The sequence below is a fragment of the Macaca nemestrina genome, chromosome 15 (genome assembly GCF_043159975.1).
Source record: "Macaca nemestrina isolate mMacNem1 chromosome 15, mMacNem.hap1, whole genome shotgun sequence".
Classification (NCBI taxonomy): domain Eukaryota; kingdom Metazoa; phylum Chordata; class Mammalia; order Primates; family Cercopithecidae; genus Macaca; species Macaca nemestrina.
Window position 1 is genome coordinate 41,192,668 of NC_092139.1, and position 23,441 is coordinate 41,216,108.

The 23,441-nt window shown below is 35.6% G+C and overlaps 1 long non-coding RNA gene across 5 annotated transcripts in view; it reads right to left on the reverse strand.

The window, feature by feature from the left end:
• The window catches only part of LOC105481540 (uncharacterized), a 63,888-nt gene extending 56,308 nt beyond the window's left edge, over positions 1–7,580 (reverse strand). For all 5 annotated transcript variants that reach the window (XR_011614342.1, XR_011614341.1, XR_011614343.1 and 2 more), the window contains exons 1-2: positions 7,373–7,580; positions 2,043–2,108 (exon numbers count right to left, since the gene is read on the reverse strand). This is a non-coding gene — a long non-coding RNA (uncharacterized lncRNA). The remainder of the gene's footprint in view (positions 1–2,042; positions 2,109–7,372) is intronic.
• Between the last annotated feature and the right edge of the window lie 15,861 nt (positions 7,581–23,441).

Here is a 23,441-nt window from a genome sequence, read left to right on the forward strand (position 1 = left end):
CTTCTTCCACATGCTATCTGTGTTAGCTACTAAAGATTCATAGCTCTTCTCTGGAGAATTGCCCTTGGCTGAGCAGGAAGCACTATCAAGGAGAGATGTGTGCCTGCCCTGCTCCCTTGCCTCAAGTCAGGACTGAGGTTACCCTCCAGAGCCTGCTGTGGGATCAGGCTAAAGTCAGAACGCACATCATACCACTTCTTTGTTCAGTTCCCCTCCCTGGCCTGGCCAAATTTGCCATTCCTGCTGCCTGAGGACCCACCTTTAATAAATCACATGTGCCTGAAGCTTCATCCCCAGCCTCTTCCCCTCCTAGATCTCTCTACCTAGGACAGTTGTGGGTAAAGTGAGGAATCCTATGAGAGAACCCAGAAAAACAGAAATCGGAAAGGCAATCTAGTCAACAGTGAAATGCATGACAAAATGGAGGGATCATATCAAGAAATAAAATGACATCTGAAAAGTCTCACCAATAAACATAAACATCATTAAATGTACATTAATCTTTGGATGTTGAAATCCACATTGAATTTCCAAAATTAATTCAAATAATTGTATCAAACACACATGCACACATGTGCATACACACACTAATCATAAGAATTTAAAATATTCTGAAATTCTTTCATCTTTCCTTTTTTTTCTTTCTTATTTTAAAAAAAAACAATGGCCAGAATACTGGCTTCTGTAAGATTAGTTCCTGCTCTGGCAAACCAAAAGAGGCAGCATCTTCTCAGCACAATTTTACCCTCCAAACATTTTAAAAGTACCCAATTATCTGGCTTTGTATTAGTTACAAAATCTTGTAGTTATGAAGAAAGGTTTTTTTTTTCTAAAAAGAAAATTCAGTTTATCTCCCTAAATTAAAAGTGTCCCTATAAATAAGAAGAGAAGTTGTTCCTGTCAAAACTTTGGGTCTACTTAGGACTAATGGAGTTTCTTTGTTTCGTAGGAAAACCTTTTGCCCTCAGACCAGCTGCTAAAGTTGAACACCACAGATGATTCTTTCAAAGCGATTCTGAAAAACCATATGCTGGAATCTAAATTTCTTAAACTTTACACACAAGATCAGAACGCCACATCTTAATAGCCATATAACTCTATAAAGAATTATCCCTGATTTCTCTGGTAGATCATCACTGCAGAAAGAACGAAAAAAGGCTTCATAAAAGCATTCCACCTGTATTGCTGGCAGATGACTTATAAATGTCGCACAGACACGGGCTGACTACTGGCTCATAGAAGCAGCATTAAATGAACGATGAGACATCTGCTGGTAAATACACAGCAAACAAAAAATGCAACCCAGAGCCAAACATGTGCACAGTGTGGGCCCCATCTCTGCTCATAAACCAAGCAATGTGTTCTGCTAATCATTAGCAGAGTTATTGATTTTAGATGTGTATCACACAGCTATAATTTTGTCAGAGAGTAGACCACATAAGTTGTTCTTTTTCTGGTTGTTTCATTTTGTCTTATTCCAAGAGTCCGTAAATTGACGACCGGGACAAAAATTATAATTGACATCATCTGTGGGAAATATTTCATAAAACAACAGGCCCAGATGTAGGATTAAAGCCATGTGGTAGTAAAATACCCCACTGAAAAGGGGCCAGGTTCCATGATTTCTTAAGAAAGCAGATGTGCTCTTTCTCCCTCTGCTTGTTTTTCATTTTTTTTCTCCAAATAATTCCCCCCCAACCACCACCGTTTTTTCCTCTCTGTCTCTTCACGATTGCACTGGAGAGAGTTCATAAATGGATTACAGATGTAGGCTTGTACTTCAAAATACTAACTGTCACAATCTCTGGAATAAAATAAATGAAACATTTGGAAAAATTACATTGAACTATTGTAAAGGTAATGATGATTATGCAAACATGTCTGCTTGACATGTATCTAGCATCTTTGGGCATAAGCATATGATCTCCCAGATACCTCAAGCTGGAGTTCAGCGAGTAGGAAGTAATTTAGAGTTTGTCCAAAATGCAAAAACACGGGTGACTCCTTCTGAAAGCTCCCTGTTCTGAAGGGGAAGCTTTTACCTTTGAAGTTTCCACAAGTTGGTAAAAGGGTTCTCATGTACTTTCTTTCTTCTTGAGGTGAGATTTCTGGATAAAACAGGGCATAGGAAAATAAGAACCCAATATATCTCAGCCTCTACTCATTCAAGTTCCTTTTATCTACATTATTGCTCTACAATTTCCCCTTTGGAAATGTTGTGAACCGCAAGAAAGGGATCCTAGGGCACAAACACAGGCTATATTGTTTAACAACTAATCTACAAGTGCTGTGAAGAACTGCACACAACCGGGTTTTTTGCCAAAGACTTCAGTGTCATATGGAATCTATTGCAGTATCACTGATTACAATTAATTAATTCAGCATTTATGCTATATCTCAGCATCCACCTCCAGTAATATGCCAAGATGGCTTAGTGTTGGGAGAAAATAATAAAGTGTAAAAGAAACTAAATTTCCATCATGTGTCACTGTTAAGATTTCAACAGACTATCTATACTCTCCAACTCTCCCTTTTCAGCCCCTCAAAAACTGAAGCAAACAGTACATAAATTTGTTTAGAAACCAGAGGAGCCTGACTCCAATTTCCTTGCATTGTTTCTTTAGTCTGTCTTCTTGGGGTAAAATAAGAAATAGGATTCAAAGTACCAGTGAGACTCCAGGAGACCTGGGCTGAGTAGTAACTCACAAAGATCATTTTGATACTCCTATTTCAGCATCCTTCTTTCTCCAGTTCCTCAGATGCCCAGCTCAAGGCTGAACACCTTTGTGCTCCATGAGTCTGAAAGAGATTATACTAAGTAAAATAAACCAGATATTATATTATTCCACTGTTATAAAATACTTACACATAGGCAAACTCATAGAGACGGGAAAGTATATTAGAGGTTACCACGGGTTGGAAAGAGTGAGAAATGGGGAATTGCCACTTTTTGGGTATAGAGTGATATTGCTCATGAGAACTTAGGAAAGAAGAAAATAATAGAATGGTGTGAGAGTGAGGAGCAAGACAAAAGAGGAACTATGATTCTTCCCCAGGCACCAAAGACAAATCAGAACAATGTGTATGAGTCTTTATGACTTTTAAATTTTATTGTTACAGAGATGAAAGCTACAAATAAATGATTGATCTATCCCAAAGTAAGTTTGTGTTCAGAGGGCATATAATAATTTTTAAATGTTATTGTGGCAAAAGATGTATAATGGAAAATATGCCATTATAACCATCTTTCAGTGTACAATTCAGTGGCTTTAGTTGCATTCACAGTATAGTGCAATCAGCACCACTATCTATTTTTAAACTTTTTTCATCATCCATACAGAAATTCTATACCCAATAAGTGGCAATCCCCATTTCTCAGTCTTTCCAGCCCCTAGTAACCTCCAATATACTTTCTATCTCTATAAATTTGCCTATGTGTAGGCATTTTATGAAAGTGGGATAATATAATATCTGGTTTACTTTATGTAGCATAATCTCTTTCAGATTCACCTATATTGCCACAGGTATCATATATTTCATTCCTTCTTATGGCTGAATAATATTACATTGTATGTATCTACCCCACTTGATTATCCATTCATCCATCAATGAATACTGGGTTGTTACCACCTTTGGGCTGTTGTGCATAATGCTGATGTGAAAACTAGTGTACAAGTATCTGTTTTTACCTTTATTCTCAATTATTTTACTTACCTTGGAGTGGAATTGCTAGTTTATATGGTAATTCTGTATTTAACATTTTTAGGAACTGCTTTCTAAAGCAGCTGGACAATTTTACCTTCCCATCACTGCCAGCAGTTGTTATTATTACTATTGCCATGCTTTTTGGCCATTGTATTTTTTCTTTGGAGAAATGCCTTTTAAAATAATTTGCCCATTTTTCAACTGGATTGTTTGTCTTTTTGTTGTTGAGTTGTGGGGATGATTTATATATTCTGGTTATTAACCTTGTTCAGCTATATGATTTGCAAATATTTTCTCCTGATCCTTAGGTTGTCTTTTCACTTTCTTAATCATATCCTTTGATGGATGGAAAATTTTAATGTATTGAAGGTCAACTTACCATTTTTTTTCTTTTGTTGTTCATGCTTTTGGGATCATACTTCAGAATTTATTGCCAAATCCAAAGACATGAGGATGTTCCCTTATGTTTCCTTTGAAGAGTTTTATGGTTTTAGCTCTTATATATAGGTTGCTAATTCACTTTAGTTTATTTTTCTTAATAGTGTAGGAGTCCAAGCTGATTCCTTTACATGTGAATATCCAGTTGTCCTGACATCATTTCTTGATGAAAGTACATTTTGATTCAGATTCCAAAGCAGGATGTGAGGACCAAAGTTAGGGGACCAAGGATTAAACTTTTTTTTCCTCTATGGAATTCTTTATTTACCATGTGGGCTGTACTGACAGACTCATATTTGATGTAATATCTATTTAATTCAATTACTATTCTATTAGAACACCCAGTTTTATTTATTTTCTCCACTAAAACCCACTAGAGGACTTTGAAGTTATAGAACCACGGCAACACATTGTGCTCCTATGGTCACAAATGCTTGACTATTAGAGGGTTAAGATGGGGGAAAACATCTATAGGGAGGAGAGAAACTGACCTGTTATTGATCACATGAGGACTTGGCCACCTACTTGGTGTCACTGGCTGGGATCTCAGTAGCAGAGCAGGAGAGAAAGGGGAGAAATGGTCTCCAGTTCTGAGCTTACAATAAGAGCAGGTAAAATTGGGCTTGGCTTGAACTGGTGAGAGGTTGATCTGATCAGTAGAGTACAATGGTGGAGGTGAGTAGATAGGTGAGCAACAAGCCACTGTGTTGCCAGTAATCCACCAGTGTTGGAGGGGCATTACAGCCTTGAGTGGGAAGATGAAGAGAGGAGTCTGATCTTACCTGAGAGGGAGCTAAAGAGAAAGGTCACATCTCAGAGAAATCATTCACACCATTTCCAGTTTAGAACTGAGGAAACAGATAAAGAAACTGAGACAGAAACCAACACACAGATTGAAAAAAATGATCTTCAGGGATCATTCCAGGGACAACATGAGGGCTATTAGATCTTGAACAGCAAGACTCAGCTCATATCCAGTGGTGGGGAATTAGACTTCTTTACAATTACGTCAGAGTCACAGGCACTCGAGCCTGAACATGAAGAATGCTAGGTCTTGTAGCCATGCTGGGCTGGCACATCAAGAGCAAGCAAAGGAAAGTAAACCCTGTGGGAACAAAGGCAAGAAAAACCTGACTTCCTGTACCATTAGCAACTCCTCAGCCTTGACCTCCATAGAAGGGGCAATCAAGCTAAAAGATTTTATTTATGAAGCCTGCTTGAGATAGTATTTTAAAATTTTGTTTTCCTAAAGTTAGAGATTTCAAAAATCATGTAAGTGCAGCATAAAAAACAAAGCTGAAAATTGAACCACTATAGAATTTGATGGCATTTTGTTTCAAGAGATAGTGCCATAGAAAGGACAATTGCAAACTCTATCAGTGGTCTCATGGTCATCCTACAGAGTCATCTGCTTATGTCACCCCTTACAGTAAGGAATAGTTGGAAGCAACAAGGAAAGTCAAGAAATCCCATAATGTGACTCTCTCAGACAAAGTAGAGGAGTCTAAGGCCCTAGGATATGGTCATTCAATCCACCCTGTGTCTGAGCCAGTCAACAATAAGAAATGTTAGAAACGCAAATAAGAGTTGTTGAAAAATAGAAAGATTTTCATTATAAGAAGTGGCTAGGCTTTGGATCAAATGCTAATGTTTCATTCCCGGTATTTACTTAGATGGTACCCTCTTTGATGTTTCCTTGTCAGCTTCAGATTTTCACCAACTCCTTGCAGTGCTTGGGGATCCACACTGGGTCAGGCAATCTGATGAACTGCATAGACACTTCATCTCACAGTCCCTGGAACAGATGTCTTAAATACCCTTAGTGTGTTAGTTGGGCTACATTTCTCCAAAAAATACAGACCCTCATTTAATAACAAATGGACGAAAAAAAGGAACATGTGAAACAGGCAGGACTTCTTTGATGTTCTCTATTTCAAAATGTGATGGTAAGTAACTTCAGAGGAAATATTTTTATTTTCTCTTCACCAAGGGCTAAAACAATGAATAGGGTTGAGAGAATATTTGGGCCTTGAATCATTGCTTCCATGCATCAGGCTTCCTTGTTCATATACTTAGTAGAATAAGGCAACTTTATTTTCTTGAAATGCTGTTTTCACTTCATTATTTCCCAATTCAAACCCTTTAATTACTTCTCTACGGGTTACTGAAAAATGGCATTGAATAATATATTTTCAGTTCTATAAGAAATCCTAATATACATCTCATCCAATTCCCTTCTCTTTGACAACAGGGGAAACTAATGCTCAGACAGACTAAAGGAAAATGTAAGTCTCACAATTCGTCAGTAAGGAATCCAGGCCTAGAACTGCTTCTGTCTTCCAACGTCATGCTCTTTATGTAACTGGATCGCTGCAGACTATGTAGAGACCCACGCCATGCCTCTGTGCTCCTTTTCAGCTTCATCTTCAGTGCTCTCTCTCCCAAATTGCCCTCCTTGCAATTCTTCAAGAGCTCCACAAGCCTGAAATATCCTCTCTCATCTTCTTTCTATGTGCAAATATCTTCCATGTAAAGACAAGCCTACATTTCCCAAGAATTCTTTTCTAAGCAACACCAGTCCCAGGAAGAATTAATATTAGTTACACTCATTTGTCACATTTCTCTATCTACTTTTGCCGCTACTCAGGAGGCTGAGGCAGGAGAATGGCGTAAACCCAGGAGGCGGAGCTTGCAATGAGCCGAGATCGCGCCACTGCACTCCAGCCTGGGCGACAGAGCGAGACTCCGTCTCAAAAAACAAACAAACAAAAAAAAAAAACAAAAAAAAAAAACAAAAAAAAAAAACTTATGATAAACATAAGACTGTAAGAATTCAGAAGTGTTAGTTGTTTTCCCTAGATAACTTTTTATTTACTAATCACTCCATCACATTACGGAAAAATTTAGAATACGCTTATACTTGCCAAATCACACAAATAAATGGATACCACTGTGGATTCCTTCTGAGGTATATATATAAGAAATATCAAAATTTCACAAAATGAAAATAAAAAATATCATTTCATCTTTTGAGATATATTAACATTATTATAGATTAGCCATTGAAAATATTTTTCATAAAAAGTTAAAATTGATATAAATTAGGAGTGCCTTTAAGAGAAAGGATCTGAGATTGAAAGGTGAAGAGACTCCGCTAATTTGACATGTAGAATAACTGAAATAGCTCTTGGGTCTTTTGGCTCTATTTTCCCCAGCCTTCCAAACTTACATTCATAAGCTCTTTCTTCACAGAATTAGGATCACGGTATTCTTTTGAAACTCAATGGATACGTGGCAACCCCAGGTCACCCTCATTACATGTTCTGCTAATGCCTCTACATTGTCCTCTAGTTGAACTGTGGTTTTGCACACAGACAGATTCCAAATGGATGGGGATTTCACCAGTTTTACTGATTTGGCCAAAGTTCTTAGCACCAGTCTTGCACTTTAATATGGCACTATGGTTCAGTTCCCATAGTAACGAAAGATGAAAATCCCATTATTACCTAAGATGAAAATCAGCTGTACACATAGTCCATATTTTCAGCAGACCATTTTTATGAACTAGAGCCAATGTACACATTCAAATCTCCTTACAAGTCGCCCATCACCTTATTCAGCAAAGTGGCTTCACTGCTGGGAAAAAAAGAGAATAGATTTTGCAGAAGAATAGGAAATGTTAGTGACCAAATGTATTCTACAGAAAAGAGAACTAGAGAAGTGACAAGTCTATGAAATGATTTTCTAAATGAGTCTGATCAAAGATAGCAATGACCGAGCATTTTTTCTTTACATCAGGAAAATGAAAGGATAAAGGACAGTATTAGAATATCTTCAGAAGTTAAACAGAGGCAAAAATCAGCTCTTTAATCAATGATAAATATATCTACATCCTCTGCATCTATATTTATGTTGATAACTGTATATTTATTTGTCTAACTACACAAATTAGAGCTACTTCAACAACAAGGCTAATTTGAGCAAGGATTCCCCGAAGTTTAACTGGGAAGGGTTTAATAATATTTCTCCCATGATCCATGTGATCACATGATTAACTTAGTCAGTGATCACATGGGAATCAGCTGAACCTTAGAGAAAAAGGTCTAGGCATGTTATACAGTGACAGATTTGTTGGAGGATATTAACTAATACGCCTTTCCTCACTTCCTGCTTGCATTTGACCAACATCAATTAGAGCTGCTGGAGGTTGCCTTCAATTGCTCCAAAAAGAGGCGGAGGAAAAAAAAAATCAGTTTCTTGGTAAGTCATTCAGTTTCCCAGAAGATAACAAATATTTCTGGAGAGTTTTATGAAATAACAAATTTAAAAGGTCTGGGTATGGTTGAAGAAACCAACAAGCAATGGGAACGCACCAAGAACAGTCAGGAGAAAGCTTTATGAACACTAGCCTTGTCACTCCACTAAGCAAGAGTAGTGAGTGGAGTGACTGATACCGAGAATGTGCTGTGGCCATGGGCAGGCAATGGAGTCACTGCTAGAACCATGGCCTGCCAGGGAGGGAGCAAGGCAAATAATCACCCTAACATTTTTGTCCTGTGAATTCCAAGTCTTTTGCAGGTGTATTCTGCAGCTAAACTCAGTGGGAAGCCAGAGGTCATGGAAGCACAGGAGTTGCAATTTGTAGAGGACAAATTTCTGTGGCAAAGATTAAACACAGATTATTTTTCAAGAGGGGCAAATGGAACATAAAAAAAACCTGACTTTTAAGTTCTGCAACTTCTTTTAAAAATGGAATTCAGACTTCAGATTCTGGGGAAAGAAAGTAGACATACTTTTCCCTATTCCTAAGTATGATTTTAAAGCCTGAATGTGATAGACAGATGATATAATAGATAAATAGATATACAGGCAGATGATAGCTATATGTTAGATAGATAGATAGATAGATAGATAGATAGATAGACAGACAGACAGGCATAAGACTCTGAAAGGTGGAAAGAAGAATGTAAATGATCTAAGGAACTCAGGACAAAAAGGAAACATGATATAATTTTCTAGTTTGGGGGTATATTTTTTCCTTGTACAAAATTTGGAGGTGATAAAGCTGGAAACAAATTAATGAAAATATGTGCAGACAGAAAAAAGCCATAACAAAACTCTGTTCTCTCTAGCCGAAGTAAAAGGCAGCCTAATGAGACCAAAAATAAAATAAAATAAAATATTTTAGAGAATATCTAGTCTATTTCAGCTAAACACCACAGAAAAGTTATGCCCACCCCTCATCCCCATGCCAGCAAAGGCTGAGTGATTAACTGAAGGATCCAATCTCACCAGGCTATAACAAGGCACCTCAGAACACCTGCTGGATGATCAGAGAAGACTAACTAGGGAACCAAAATGTTCATTCCTGCTGAGTGATTACAAGTTTCCTCTTTTCCTACCATGCCAGTGAAGACCAAATAGGGAGCCAGCACTTCCATTCTTACCTGGAAGTAACAAGGTGTCCCTCTGTCTTCCTACTGGGTGGTATGAGAGGAGGCCCATGGAGAATCAAGAATTTCATCTCTGCTCATCACCAATAAGGTCATCCCTCCACCATGGAGGTAGTGGAGGATGTGGAGAGCAGTAATAATGCACACCTACTCTCCCTAGCAAGGGAGCAGTGACTTCATCCCTCTGCCCACGACCACAGCACCTCTAGGTATCAGTAACTCCACTCACTACTATTGCTTAGGGGAGTAACAAGCCTAGTGCCCCTAAGACCTCCTGATAGCTGTTCCTGCTGCCTTGACATCATTTGTTAGTTTCCTAAACCATAGCTGGACCTCTGTAATGATGGCCTTCCCCTCAGTTATCAGTGGAAATTTAGGGAGAATCCTGGACTTCTACCTCCACTTAGCAGTAATGAAGTGGTACCTCACCCTCCCCTGCAAAAGCGTTATCAAAAGAAGCCAGTTAAAACAAAAGCCTTCAATAATATCCCAGTCTCATAACATAATGTCTTGATCCCTTCTTCATTCTCAAAGGATATTTTCACTGGAAATAAGATTTTGAGTTGACAATTCTTTTCTTTCAGTACTCAAAAATGGCCATCCTACATCTAGACTCTTCTGTTTTTGTTGAGGGGAGCTGATAATAGTCCCAGAAGACACAATCCCTGAACACCAGAATCCTGAATGTTGAAATCCCAAAAGAAAATAAAATTCTGGGAAAAATAATTTTAAAATACTTTAAAAACATTTCTTTACATTGCTAAAAGAGAATTTATGTGAGAAACATACAAAAACCACAGAACATTTTATAGGCTACTTTATGTCATAAAACAGGCAATAATAGCATACATATTTTTGCAAGCATAAACACTCAGATATACTAATTACAGTTGCACAGGCAAAGCAGAAGGAGACAAACTACATATACAAATAAATTGCTTATTTAGTTGCAGTCATCTGAAATACCACAATGGACGACCTAAGTCTTTTGATGAAATCAATCAAAAACTGGGATGGGTCACCACAGCATATGCATTCACCCAAAGAGATGAGATCTTGAGAAATTTTATGTTTCACAAATGTAGATGTATAAAAAGGATACCTCTTCATTTATTAAAGAAGTTTCAACATTTTTACGTATGCACACAATGCTTTCACACAAACTCAGCTTCACAATAATACAACTTTGTGTAGTCAAATTTGCAAAACAAATACATAAAACAAAATAGAACTCTCTAAAAGTTTTTATACAATTTATATATCCAGTATTGGAAATGATGTAAAGATGAAATACACAGCATAGAGTGTTACAAAAAATAATGATGACAATTTGAAATAGTGAAAAAATAAAGCAAAAAATAAAATAAAATTTGATGTACGAAAAAGTGTATTTCAGGGATAGATTATGGGCAATCACACAAAGGTAATCTATAAGGGCTGGCTGACTTTCACGATGATCAAGTATATTTTAAAGTCTTGCATCATGATAAATGGTGGCTTTTTTTCCCTTAAGTCATGGCTCTACTTTGAGAATATATTCACATTCATTTTCTACATGGAGCTACCGTTTTTGAAATTATTCTATGTTGTAAAAATACATAAATTTTTGCCATGATTTTATGTTATTTTGGGTTCACAGAAATTCATTTTGCATGGACTCATATACAGACTACAAATTTGGTGGAAACAATACTGGTGATAGAATAGCAACACTGATGCCCAAATGTCTTTTAATCCCACCATGCACATTATTGTTTTCAAACCATCAGTTACTTTGCTGGCTTCTCAGGCCCTGGAATGTCATTAGCTGGAAGAAATGACAATGCTGGTGAACTAAAGCTTTTGTCATTGTCATATCATGGTCAATGCACTGATCTGAATTTTCCACCAAATTCATTGCCAAATGGAAAGGAAAAAAACACAAACTTTACTGGTAACACTTTGAAATTCACTTTTAAAAGGCTTGAAAGCATTTAATTCTAAATCTGTCATTATGGTTTGGGGATTAAATTGAAATCCATTTTCACATACAAAGTCTACCCAAGTCTACTGATATTTACTCCTTGGTTCTCTTTATCCTCACTGTATTTCCCAGCATCCTAGCCTCCATGCATCCTGAATCTCCATGTTCCAAACCTACTCTTTGAAAGCCATAGCCAAAGAAGCAGCAGCCATGGTATGTCCTCTTTATTTCTAACCAGCCAGCCCTGCTAGATCCACCAGCCCTCTTTTGGCCAAACTGCACACAACTTTAAGTGGCACAATAAACTAAAGGGGGCTTCTCCACTTTCCTGCCCCCTTGTGTCTCAGGTTTTCTCTCTGTCTAGATTTCTCCTGGCATTATCTTTGCCATGCTCTAGTTAGCCCATGTCAGCATGGACCACTCTTCAAAGCCTTCTTCACCACACGTTGTATAGGAAGACAGGGAGCAAGAAATACTTATATTGGCTCAGAACATCTCTAGCTCCACATGAACAGTTTCTACTCTGGGAGAGATATGATGTGAAGCCCCTTTTGCAAGCACACTTTCTCAAACTTCTCTTCCAAATCTGATGCTCTCCCCTCTTCCCAGGAAGGACTTTTCTCTCCTATTTTAATGGTGGTAAAGGATTATTCCAAAGATATAGCTAATAAAGTGTCTCTGAAATTAATACCATTACAATACATACTCTTATATGTATCATTGCTGCAATGGGATTTAGGATCCACTAAGTCAAATCTCAATCTTCAGTATTTACTTCCCTTTGCACTTTTGCTATTTTGATCTTAATTTTCACCATTACAATGCATAGCCCAGACTAAATTACATGACAGACAAGAAGTATAAGAGGAGGAAAGAACATGAATTAATATTCTAAGATACTATTTTGCTACATACTTATAAGAATTGCATATTCTTTCAAATCCATGAAAAGACCAAAACTATGACTCATTTACATACCTTGCAGAGGAGACAGAATAAGCAACTTGGAAAATATATTTGAGGATATAGTACATGAAAATTTTCCTAATCTTTCTAGACAGATTAACATGCAAATTCAAGAAATACAGAGAAATCTAGCTAGACACTAAACAAAACAACCACCTCCAGGGCACATAGCCATCAGATTCACCAAGGTCAATGCAAAATAAATAATCTTAAAAGTGGCTGGAGGCTGGGCGCAGTGGTTCACGCCTGTAATCCCAGCAATTTGAGAGGTTGAGGCAGGTGGATTACCTGAGGTCAGGAGTTAGAGACCTGCCTGGCCAACACGGTGAAACCCCATCTCTATTAAAAGTACAAAAATTAGCCGGGTGAGGTGACACATGCCTGTAATCCCAGTTACTCGGGAGGCTGAGGCAAGAGATTTGCTTGAGCTGGAGAGGCGGAGGTTGCAGTGAGCCAAGATCATGCCACTGCACTCCAGCCTGGCTGACAGAGCAAGCCTCTGTCCTAAGAAAAAAAAAAAAAAAAGTGGGTGGAGATAAAGGTCAAGTCACAAACAAAGGCAACCCCATCAGGCTAGCAGCAGATCTCTCAGAAGAAACTTTACAAACCAGAAGAGATTAAAAGCCCATTATCAGTGTCCTTAAATAAAAGAAATCCGCCCTCCCCGCAAAAAAAAAAAATTCATATTCTCCCAAACTAAGCTTTATAAGTGGAGGAGAAATACAGTCTCTCTCAGGCAAGCAAATGCTGAGGGAATTTATTTCAACTAGACCAGCCTTAAAAGAGGCTCCTAAGAGTGTGTTAAACATGGAATTGAAAGAATGATACCTGCTACCACAAAACCACACTTAAGAACATAGCCCACATGCATTATAAAGAAACTACACAATCAAATCTGCATAACAACTAGCTAACAACATGATCCCAGGATCAAAATCTCACATATCAGTACTAACACTGAATGTAAATGGACTAAATTCCCCACATAAAAGACATAGACAAAAAGATAACACCCAACCATCTGTGTCTTCAAGAGACCCATCTCACATGTAGTAACACTTACAAGCTCAAAAATCATACAAGGGTAGGGGAGGACAAGGAGTCATTATTCTTGTATCAGATACTACAGACTTTAGACAAAAATAAATCAATAAATAAGAAAGACAATGAAGGGAATTACATAATGACAAAGGGTACAATCCAACAAGAAGAATTAACTCTTCCAAATATATACACACCCAACATTGGAGCACCTAGATAAAAAAAAAAAAAAAAAAGTTTTTGACCTATCACAAAACTCAGACAACTACACAATAATAACGGGAGACATCAACACCCCAGTGGCAGAATTAAACAGATCATCAAGGCAGTAAACTAATGAAGAAACTATGGACTTAAACTAGACCTATGGACCAACTAACCTAATAGACATCTGCAGAACAGTCCACCCAGCAATCACAGAATATACATTCTTCTCATCTGCATGTGGAACATATTCTAAGATTGACCACATGCTCAGACAGAAGGGGTATCAATAAACTGAAAAAAAAAAATTGAAATCCTACTACACACACTCTTGGATCACAGTGTAATAAAAATAGAAATCAATATCAAAAAGATGTCTCAAAACTATACAAATATATGGAAATTAAGCAACTTACTCCTGAATAACTTCGGAGTGAACATCAAAATTAAGGCAGAAGTAAAAAAGTTGTTGAAATTCATGAAAATAGTAACAGAACTTACCAAAATCTCTGGGATGTAGCTAAAGCAGTGTTAAGAGGAAAGTTTACAGCCCTAAACAACTTCTTCAAGAAGTTAGAAAGATTTCAAATTAACAACCTAACTTTGCACCTAAAGGAACCAGGAAAAAAAATAACCAACCAACCCGTAAGCTAGCAGAAGAAAAGAAATAAGTAAATTAGAGAAGAACAGACTGAAATTAAGATGCAAAAATGTATACAAAAGATCAATAAAGCCAAGTTCTTAAAAAAACTAATAAATAGAGATTGAAAGACCACTAGATAGATTAACAAAGAGTGAAAAAGAGACGATCAAAATAAATGCGATCAGAGATGAAAAAGATGCAGAACAACTGCCCCCTCAGAAATACAAAAGATCCACAGAGACTATTATGAGCACCTCTATGCAGGCAAATTAGAAAATCTAGAGGAAATAAATACATTCCTGGAAACACACAATCGCACAAGATTGAATCAGAAAGATTGAAACCCTGAATAGACCAATATCAAGCTCTGAAATTAAATCAGTGATAAAAGTCCTACCAAGAAAAGAAAAATTCCCTGGACCAGAGAGATTCACAGCGGAATTCTACCAGATGTATAAAGAATTTGAACAAATTTTTTATACTCCATTTGAAACCTGTCACAGCCAACTATCTACTAATCTGTATTTAATTTGATCACTGAACTTATTTTCATTAAGGTTAAAAGAAGAAAGTTGGTGAATATATTTGAAATTAAAACATTAATCAATAAGTAAAATGGATATTTTTTTTGATGAATGTTTAAAGTAATGTAGAAAACAGTTACCTATTTTCCTTTAGCCATTGTAATCCCAAAGAAACAAGTCAATACTGTTAGAGAAGACACCATTATACTCAAGATCTTAATGCAGTTAAAAGGTTCCCCAACCCTAGCTAATGTCCAAATTTTAATCAGCAGTAAGTATAGCATAATTTTAGGGATACAGAATCTGAGCATTTTACTAACATTAGTTTTCTTTAGGCAGCAATTTCTCCAGTAACAAGATCATCCCAAATTGCTAAGAAATTCCAATTTTTTAATCTAAGCTCTTTTACAATAGGCTTTATCTATCAGCAATCAATGAAGAAGGTAAATTTACATAAGAATCTCATGTAACTGGCTTACTGTTAAGTCCAAATTTATTGAGGCATAAGTATATACCCAGTATTTTTTCTCCCAAGTTCTGCACAGTAACAATGTAACATCTTTAACACAACACATGCCTTTCTGTTTAAGATATATAATTGATAATTCAGTCTAATCTAATTCAAAATTCCTGTCTTATGTCTTATGTCTCTCCTTTCAACAAATCCAGGGTGCTAGAGCTTGTGGAGACAGAGTGGATAGGTACTGTTGTCTATGCTTTTACTTCTCTAAATCTAGGACTTTGGAGTAGAGAAAGGAGTAGTCTCACTTTGCACTTTTCTTCCTTCTCTCCCATCTTGAATCAATTCCACCAGTCTTCAGGAAAGGAAGGGGAGATAGAAGGCCATATATACATACAGAAAGATAATCATTTATCTCTCTTTAGTCTCTGCAAATGATCAACACCACTTTCCACCTCTAGAGATCAGATTGCACAACTTCTAGCTTGGTTGGTAGCTTCCTTGGTAGTCCTACGGATCCTGCCTTGCCCCTAACCCTACATATTTCATACAGAACTACAAGAGCTATAGAAATCCTTTTCCATACCGTCTGAAGGCCAAAGGGATATGGTATGTGAGTTGGAGTTGCAGAGGGAAGGGCTCCTCTTCTTCCCAGGCACAACAAACATGGTCATTCCCCATACCTCTGCTTTTCGCTAACCACACAAGGTTTCAGCCTTTACAGAGCTAAAAATGAGACAAAGGAATACATCTCTACATTTACGTACCTCTAAAAATTGCCAGGGCATACATGCCAATCTCTCCATAGAATTTTCTCACCATAACTCATTCTAATGACAATACTAGAGTAGACTAGAGATCAATCTGGGAAAAAGGGATGCAGTTTATGCAGACATGCTCTATTTATAAGGTGATTTCTTTGAAGTCCTGTCTTACTTGATTTGATGGAAAGCAGCAAGGAAATGCTATTCCTGCATAAACATTGAACTCTTTATGAGTATAACACCATCCTTTTCCTTTCCTTCATCCAATAAATCGATTAGAGAGAAAGGAGAAGGAAACTGGAAAATAAGGATTAAAGACAAGAGGTGCTGGGATAAAAGTTGGGATAGCAAAGAAGATCCAGTTGCCTCTTACTAAAAGTCAAATAACATATCCAGCACCAATTATTAGTAGTTCTCTTTAAAATGTTGAAATATTTAATGTATTTAATGTCTCCCTGATTTCAGCTTGGGGATTGAGTCACCACAGATTCTAACTACAGGGAAAGTCTCATTTAATCTTTCAATAGTGGATAGATTCAAGTTTTAAAGCAGAAAAAAATATTTATATATTTACATTCTGTTACTCCTCCCTCCAATTCATTACCTCTTTCCAGTGCAAAAGAACCTCCACCCTATTCCTCTATAATCTTACCCTATGCTCTTGAATTGCCTTTGTTTGGAGCTGTTTTGTCATACATCACTTAAAGATCAAGTTATTTGTGACATTTATGAATTATGTCAGATGACATTACAAGGAATTTAATTTAAATGTATGCTTCTCTGATGGAGTGAGTAGGAATCATCTCATTCTTAAATAAAGGTCTTACACGGAATGGAAAGAGAAGAATCTGTAAACTATTGTGTTTCTTTTTTTATTATTATTATTTTTTCTTTTTTGGACCATTTTCTATTCAAAATGTCCTCTGTCAAATTTTCTCCCTCTTCTCTTTCTGGGACAATAATTATATATGGTAGTCCCTCCTTATTTGCAGTTTTACTTTCCATAGTTTCAGCTACCTATGGCGAACCATGGTTCAAAAATATTAAGTAGAAAATCCCAGAAATAAGCAAGTTTCAAGTTGTGTGTCCTTCTGAGGAGTGAGATAAAAATCTCACACTCTCCTTCTCAGTCTTGTCCACGACATGAATCATCACTTTGTCCAGCATATCCATACCATATGTGCTACCTTAGTATGTGGAGGATGAATAATCCTTATCTGAAATGATTTGGGCCAGAGGTGGATTCGGGTCTATATTCCTTTGAATTTTGGAATATCTCCATTATACTTGTTAGTTGAGCGTCCCTAATCTAAATATCCAAAATCCAAAATGCTCCAATGAGTATATCCTTTGAACATCATGTCAGTATTCAAAAGGTTAAGGATTTTGAAGCATTTCAGATTTCAGATTTTCAGATTAGACATACACAATTTATAGAAGGTTTGATACTATCCATGGTTTCTGTCATCCACAGGGGCTCTTGGAACATATGTACCCCAATAAGGGGGACTACTATGGTCAGAGCTGGAGGAGAAGAGAAAGAAATAATTATTTACTGTATCTCACAAGTCTTACATCTTTTTTTATGTATTCTCCACTTTGTGCTCTCTTGAATATATTAATTTTGTTATTTTAAAATCTTTGTCAGCTACTGTTTGTTTCTGGATCACCTCTGGGTTTGTTTCTAGTGTTTATTTTTTATTTTTTGGTTTCTGTTCATAAATTATGATTCATATATTTTAAATACAGAAGAAAAGGTGAATAACATGAAAAGTAAGAGGAGAGTTTTTAGAAGAGTATTAAAATCTATGAAAATCAAATTGGAATTATCAAATTGAATTATACAATATTTAGTCAAAAAATCAATATGAGTGTAATAATAAATCAGACACTACTAACCACCAAAAAAACTCCACTTGGTGTCTGGAAATTAAACAATATCCTTCTAAATAACCTGCAGATCAAAGAAAAAACATATTTTAAATATTTATTCTGAAAAAAATGAGGCTGGATATGTCAAACTCTTAAGAATAGAGCAAAGCCTGAGATGCATATATTAGAAGAAAACTTCAGTTTTGAGAAATCTGAATATCAAACTTCTGAAAACATAATTCCAGGAAATAAAATTCAAATGAAATAAAAGAAAGGAATGAGTAAAGTCATAGTGGAAATCCATAAAATATATAATAAAACTAAATATTCATTAGAAAAGTCAAAAAATCAAAAATTGTTTCTCTGTAAAGAGTAATGAAGTTGATAAACTCTGAATCAGACTGTTTATGACAGAGATAGAGAGAATACAAATTGCTAATATTATAACTGAAAAGAGGGACAACACTACAGTTCTTACTGGCAATAAAAACATAATTATAGGTATTAGAAACAATTATGCCAATAATTTTGACAATTAAGATGAAGTATATAAATTACTTGAAGAAGACAAATTAACAAAGCTGATACCATAAAAAATGCAAAGCAACTTTTAATGTGCTTGTAGCCACTTTAAAAATAATATTTGTTATCCAAACCTTATACAAAGAAATTTCAGGACCAGGGGGATCAAAATGAACAGATTACCTTTGCCAGACATTTAAGGAAGATATAATATCAATCTTTTAAAAGTACTTTCAAAGGAAAGAAAAAAAGAAAAATACATCTCAGCTTTTTATAAGAGGCAGCATAATTTTAATAATAAAACCTCATAAAGACATTTTAAGAATGGAAAATTACAGATTAATCTCTCTCACCAACATTGCTGGATAACACCTGCATAGATACATTATTAGTTCACCAAATGCAATTGTATGTGTGTAATCATTATCACATGGTAGTTAACATTCAAAATCAAATGTAAATTTTAAGAGTCAGAAATCAATGTTATTGTTACATTTTGAGAAAAAAAGATGGAAATACTTTTATTATTTCTATGGGTGCAGAAAAAGCATTTGGAGAATTCAATCACTCATTTAAAAATTCAAGTAATTACTTAAAACCCAGGAATAGAAGAGAATGCCCTCAACGTGATCAGAGATATTCACAGAAAGCCCACAATAAACACAAATGAAATACTTAAAGTATTTTCTCTAAGTTAGAAGAAAAACAAAGATTGCCACTGTCATCAAGATTTTCAACTCTGTATTATGAAGACCAGCCAATGAAATAAGACATTTGATAGATGGATTTATAAAGGAAATGGTGGCACATATACAAAATAAGAATCTAGCATAAGCTATTACATTAATAAACAAATTTAGAAGGATCACCAAATATAAGACCAATATAAAAAATTAATTGGATACCAGCAACAACAAATAAAAAGTAAATTAAAAAACATGTTTTACAATAATACCAAAAATGTAAATTTCTGGTAATAAACGTAATGAATGGTGAGCATGACATTTATACTAAAAGCTGTTAAACGCTGAGACAAATTAAATAACATTGAAATACATGAAGAAATATAGTCATAAATTGTGTGATGTAATATCATAAAGATGTCAGTTCTCTTCAAATTTTGTATAATGCCAATAAAATCTAGATTTTTGGTGGAAATTAAAAAGATGATTATAAAACTTATATGGAAAAACACAGTGGTTCCACAGAAATAACAAATGAACTAGCATATTCAAGACAATATTGAAGAAGAACAAAGGGTGGATTTATACCATCAGATACCTGTACTTACTATAAAGCTATAGTAATTAAGACAGTGTGGTTATTCCAACAAAAAGAAAAAAAATTGTGGAAGAAACAAAAGAATCTGGAAATAGACCCACATGTATATAGTCACTCAATCGTGTCAAAGACAGCACTGCAGTGCATTTGGTAAGGAAGGACTTTTCAGTACATTGTGCTGAGTAAATAATCTGTACAATATGAGAAACATGAGACTTGACTCCTACCTCACATCATGCACAAAAATTTATCCAGATTGATCATAGAACTAAACATGAAAATAATATACTTTTAGAAGAAAACACAGGATAAGAAGCCTGTAATTTTGGTGTAAGAAACATTTAAAGGACAATAAAGCACTAACCATAATGGAGATTGTTGATGAATTGGAGTCTATCAAAAGGAAGACTGATTTACTGAAACAGAATTGGCAGACTAAAAAATATAAGCTAGATACAAGGAGAATACATGTCAATGAACATGCTTTATAAAAGGTTTAGATCCAGAATCTGTTAAATACTTCTACAACTCAAGAAACAAGCAGACGACACATTAAAAAACGAGGGCAAGCATCAATCAATGAGTGGAAAAAGAAACTCATATACACGCACACAGTACACACACATACACACACATACATATATACGATGGAATACTACTCATCCATAAAAAGGAATGAATTAACAGCATTTCAATGACCTGGACGAGGTTAGAGACTATTATTCTAAGTGAAGTAACTCAAGAATGGAAAACCAGATATCGTATGTTCTCACTAATATGTGGGAGCTAAGCTATGAGGACACAAAGGCATAAGAATGACAGAATGGACTTTGGGGACTTGCAGGGAAAAGTGGGAGGGGGTGAGGGATAGAAGACTACAAATATGGTGCAGTGTATACTGCTTGGGTGATGGACGTGCCAAATCCTCACAAATCTCCACTAAAGAACCTTACTCATCTAACCAAACACCAATTGTATACCAACCCAATAACTTATGGAAAAATACAATTAAAAAAGTGGGCAAAAATATTTAATATATACTTTATAAAACGAATCATCCAAATGGCCAATAAACATAATAAAAGGTGTCCAATATCATTAGTCATTAGATAAATTAAATCAACCACGCACCTACTAGCAAAGTAAAATGAAAAAAGCAGAAAATACTAAAGTGTAGGAACAGGGCAACTGGACTTTCATATACTACATAGATATAAATTGTACAGGCACCTTAGAAAACTACTTGGCAGTATTTAATTATATCTGAATCTAAGTATACCCAAATTGCACTTCGAGGATTGTACCCAAAAAGAATGTACACATATAATCACTAAAATACAGTCAAATTATTCTTGTATGCAAATAAAATGAATTTATATTTGTAAAAACCTAAAGACTCCACCAATAAACTCTTAGAACTGATAAACAAATTCAGTAAAGTTGCAAAATACAAATTCAAAATACAAAAATCAGTAGCGTGTCTACATGCCAAGAGTGAACAATCTAAAAAAGAAATTAAAAATTAACCCCATTTATTATGCTGGTACAAAAGTAATTGTGGTTTTAATCATTGAAAGTAATGGCAAAAACATTGCAATTACTTTTGCATCAACCTAATACAACAGCCACAAATAAAATACCTAGGAATTAACCAAAGAAGTAAAAAATCTCTACAATAGAACCTATAAAACATGGATGCAAAAAATTAAAGACGACTCAAATAATCAAAAGATATATACCAACATGAGTAGAGAAGATAGAAAATTAAAACAATCAAATGTTAGGTACCACAGCAAAATACTATACAGAAATTGAATGAATAAATATCCCAACATAATGTTTTTAAACACACACACACATACACACGAACCTGTACTTCTGATTTCATTTATATGATTACAAAATCAACTTATTCTTGTCAGTAAAATGAGGATAGTGACTATCTTTAGAAAGAAGAGTGAGTATAGTGAACAAAAGAGAATACCAGGTGGACTCACAGGATTCTGGTTTCTTTATTCATGTGATGATTACACAAGGGTGTGTCTAACATTTTATCAATCTGTACATTTCTGATTTGTTTACTCTTCTGGATCTATAAATGTTAATTTTACAAATCCAATTTCACTCTGCAAACATTCATTTATACATTCGCATTTATCTGTTTATGTTACTTGCTGCAATTAAGTGAGTGCATGAAACAGTCTTTAAATAATAAGGGAAAATTTAAATTAAGAGAAATAAAATTAAAATTTTGAATTTTATTTCAAAAATTAATATGTAAAAATTTAAGTTTTAAAATTTAAATTTAAAACCCAGGCTGGGGATGGTGGCTTATACCTATAATCCCGATATTTTGGTAAGCCGGGGCAGGAGGAGTGCTGGAGGCCAGGTGTGCAAGATCAGCTTGGGCAACATAGTGAGATCCCATCTCTACAAAATATTTAAAAATTAGCCAAGTGTGGTGGTACATGCCTGCAGTCCTAGCTATTCATGAATTTCCATGATTTTCTGGAGCCCAGGAGTTTAAGGCTGCAGTGAGCTATGATGATGCCACTGTGCTCCAGGCTGGGTGACAGAGCGAGAACTTGTCTCTTAAAAAAATAATAAGGAAAAAAGTATAACTGGAATAAATATTAGGAAGTTAAGATTCATGATGTTGTAAGTTTATCAAAGAATTGCTCTAAGCAAGTGATACAGTGCAATTTGACAAATGAAGGTGTGGTGGTAGGTTGAAGAGGCAGGACAGCATCCTAGACCCAGCAACCATCATCCTTAAATATTCAATAAGGGTAAAAGGGTGTGGAAGGGAAAAGTGGTGTATTGTGTGATTGAAGAGATAGGTAGGAGCCAGATTGTAGTTTGCTTAAAAATTTTGGTCTTAACCCTGAGAGCAATTGGGAGCATGTGAAGATACTGTAGAAGAAAGTGTTATATAATCTGATTTGTACTTTGAATAAATTCCCCTATGACTCAGAATGAGAGATGGCCAAGAGCAGATGAGATAAGCCCTCATAGGAGGCTATTGCTGTAGTATGGTATTCTTATATCATGGGTTAAATAGGTAATGGAGAAGAAAATATATAAATGTCTTTGTTACCACTCAACTGTACACATAAAAATTGTAAAGATAGTAAACTTTATATACATTTATTTTTACCTGAATTTGTAAATGTATAGACAATTTTCAATTTAAAAATATAGGGTGGTAGTAGGAGAAATAGAGAAAAATGAAAGGATTTGAGATCTCTTTGGGAGGTAACATTGGCAGGATTTGCTGATACGTTGCATGTAGGGGGTGAGCTTGATGGAGGTGTCAAAAATAAGTCCCATATTTCTACTAGTGGATATAGAAGTCTGGGGATTTAGTTCACTAAGAGAGGTAACATTAAAATATGACCTAGCCTTGAGGAAGCAAACATTAATTTTCTTGGGAATGTGTTCGGTTTCCTTTGGGATATGTTCAGTTCAACCTTTCAGGCATAAATTAAAGATGTCCAGGGGTCAGTTGTGTTTAGGAATTTGCAGCTCAGATAAACCTTCCAACATAATAAAATTTAATATAATTTAGTGCTTTTTACTTGTCATGCATTGTGCTTTACCTATCA